This window comes from Macrobrachium nipponense, chromosome 38 (genome assembly GCF_015104395.2).
Source record: "Macrobrachium nipponense isolate FS-2020 chromosome 38, ASM1510439v2, whole genome shotgun sequence".
Classification (NCBI taxonomy): domain Eukaryota; kingdom Metazoa; phylum Arthropoda; class Malacostraca; order Decapoda; family Palaemonidae; genus Macrobrachium; species Macrobrachium nipponense.
In genome coordinates, this window is record NC_061098.1 from 36671607 (window position 1) to 36674941 (window position 3335).

Here is a 3335-nt window from a genome sequence, read left to right on the forward strand (position 1 = left end):
TAACAGCCTGTCTTACATCTCCTCAGTTCCTAGGAAAGCACTGGGTTGAATAATACATCAAAGGCTCTAGAGACTCCGTCTGTGGGGGAGTTCCATTGTGCAAGAACCAGACGTCGTTCAGAGAATACTCGACCTTAAAGGTAGGTGGAATAATTTACGATCTAAGTTGGTATTGCTTATGCCTTAATTCTTTGCAGGTAGGTAGATATGTAGCCTTCATTTTTCAGGGCTTTTAATTAAAGAATAACCCTGTTTTCGCTGTTTTAATTCGTTTGGTATCTTTTACAGACGTTTCGTATCATTCTGGTACAATGAACGGTGGTAAAAAAAAAGGGGTGTTAACGAAAGCATCCGAGAACTGGATAACCTAGAGACTGAATATGTGATTTGATTGGTCGTTGGTTGCCTGAAATCCGTCAGTAATTTTTTTTTTATTTCAAATTCCATGTTCATAAGGGAGTTGTGTTTTCCAGCTTATATTTAAAAGACGACGTTCGTAGCTTCGTCTTGCTATTTACCCGTTTGACAGAAGGTGCTGCCTAAACAAGAATAAAAATAATGATAATAGCAATAACAATAATTTTGTATAAGGTCCACAGTAATATATCAGTGGTAGAGTGTGAGACTTTATAGAAATGTATAAAATGCTTTCGAACCCTACCCCATGTTCATTTTCAATCCAGGATAGGGTTCGAAAGCTTTATATACATTTGTATAAAGTCCCGCATTCTACCATTGACATATTAATGTGGAACCTTACACAAAGCTACTCCTGTTCTTGGCATATAGAGTTCCACACAATAATAATAATGCATCAAACGAATGTTTATAACAATTAATTTATAAGAGGCAAAGTGGTTAACCAACGTAGATACTTTGGATCACGTCTGTAAGGTCCCTAGGTCGATCCCAGCCTGATTTCATTGATTTATGTAGGACATATGTCTAGCATCCCTTTCCCTTGAGACTGCAGATATTTTTCGTAACCAGGTTATGCCCAGTCGCGTGTATATACCCAAAACATCTTATCCAATCTACAATCAGTGTAATCTAACGTGACCTTAAAAAATATACCATAGAACAATTCAAGCCCATCATCAGATCAACTTGAAGAGCATATGTAGTAGTACCTGTCGAGCCTAACTTGAAAAGGACCTCAGGTCCATACTGTACTAGGCAACATATGACGATATTTGGTGTCACTTACTGTTAGTGTTTGAAGTATCCCAGGGTTCTCTTGTAGTCCAAATTTTCACGTATATCGAAAGTCTTTACCTTAGACTTATCCTTATCCATTATTCATATAAGATTGATTTTGCCATCCCTCCATTCTTAGGTGTTCACGGAAGCTCCGGCATCTGAAGCTGGAAACTAAAATCGATCCGAACATAAATGGAAAACAAAATAGTCTCGTCATTTCCCAGGACACTACTATGCATTCCAGAGGCCTTGACATATGTATTGTTTTTCGTGAACAAGTTTTAAACCGTCTAATGGATCTCCATCTCACAGAAGCAACGATTGTTTCAAACTTCGTCCTGATTTTCGGAATTACCGTGCATTGCCATGTGTTTTATTACCATTTTTGCTTAAAAAAATGAGGTTAAAGCTGCACTATAGCCACCCAGCCATCCGCAAAAGTGGGGGCGTGTATCAGTGACGCCGGTATAGCATATCCTCCCTAATACCTTTTCAAATGGCTGTTTGACTTAAGGTTAAACGTCATTTTACCTATCCTGGGGATAGCTCGGCGTCAGAGATACGTCATAAAGCACTACTTGTTCGAAACGGTCTGAGGAAAGGCGAGAAGCTGGTCTTTTTTTTTCTCTCTCTCTTTTTAAGAGTAAACAGCTTAATTAAGCACAACTGTCAATTCAGCGTACTACCTTAAATTAAGGCAATATTAGAAATACTCGGGGCTTTAGTAGCATGGAAATCCATACGTCGGTTTAAAAGTTATTTACGAAAAACGCTACTTCATGTCCTTTGGAATGCACAGCAGAAGTTGTCCATGAGACTCTTCAAAGCCTCTGCAGTTCCTTGTTTTCTGAGCAAAGGAACAGTTCGACAGTTTCCAGAGACGCGAGGAAGACACGAGCGATGCGTCTTATCGTGTTTATTACTCAGGTCAATTCATTTTCCTTTGGAGTGTTGTATACAAGTCTTTCTTTGTCTTTATTTTCGTCAGCTGCTGGAGTGCTTTTCTCAATTATTTGTCCTTATACATTTATTGTTTTATAAACGTTGAGTTACGTAATAGTTTTCATTTAATTTCTTACTAGAGTTTTATTTTTTCTTGCAAAATATGGCAGGTAATATCGATTATGTCTCTATTGGGACCTTTAAAAAGAAAAAAAAAGATATCTCGTATTCGACGAGAAATCTATCGTTTTCTCTCACGAGAATAATTCCGAATGTTGATAAATAAATAGATTGTAAACGTATACATTGAATTTATACCCGATTAATATTATTATAAATCACTAAAAAATAGTGGAAAAATTATACAACATTGTTCATTTGGCCCTACAGAGGAAAACGCCACAGACAAAGAAGCAGCCAGGATAGCCAACTGTATGTCTTTAAATTGAAATGAGTGAAAGACTACCGTAGCATTTTGTTGAAAGAAAACACCACCCTTCATTTCCGAAAAGTGTCACTAGATGGCCTCAGTTGCCCATTTTCGAAACAAAATACTTAGATCTTTCAGGTTTCGAGGACCTGAAGAATGATTTTGGCTATTTACGAAATTTATAAACCAGCTTGTTCGATCAATTCATGATCTTCGTAGGTACTAGAATGTTTCCTCGCCCTGTTGGGTAATGAAGCTGAAGACCATGGAGTATTATTAAATGGGAATATTTTGCCGTTTCCTTCCCGCGGTCTGCATTGAAAGTCTAAATTGATTGAAAATGATATTTGCAGCCAACCAAACATCTGAAATGGAAAGTATTGCTTTTGTATACTTTTAGGTCTTATGCTAAGTGACACAAGGTCAAAGTGGAGACAAAATATGCAGCTCGGAGTCCTTCAGAGTCCTACTGGAGTAGGAAGGATTATATTCATAAACCCCTTCTTAAAATGGGTTCTAGATATATATATATATATATATATATATATATATATATATATATATATATATATATATATATATATATATATATATATATATATATATATTTATACACATCTAGGACCATTTTACGAAAGGGTTTATGAATATAATCCTTCCTACTCCTGTAGGGACTCTGCAGGACTCCGAGCAGTATATTTTGTCTCCGCCCACTTTGAATTATATATATATATCTATATATTATATATCCTATAGATTATCA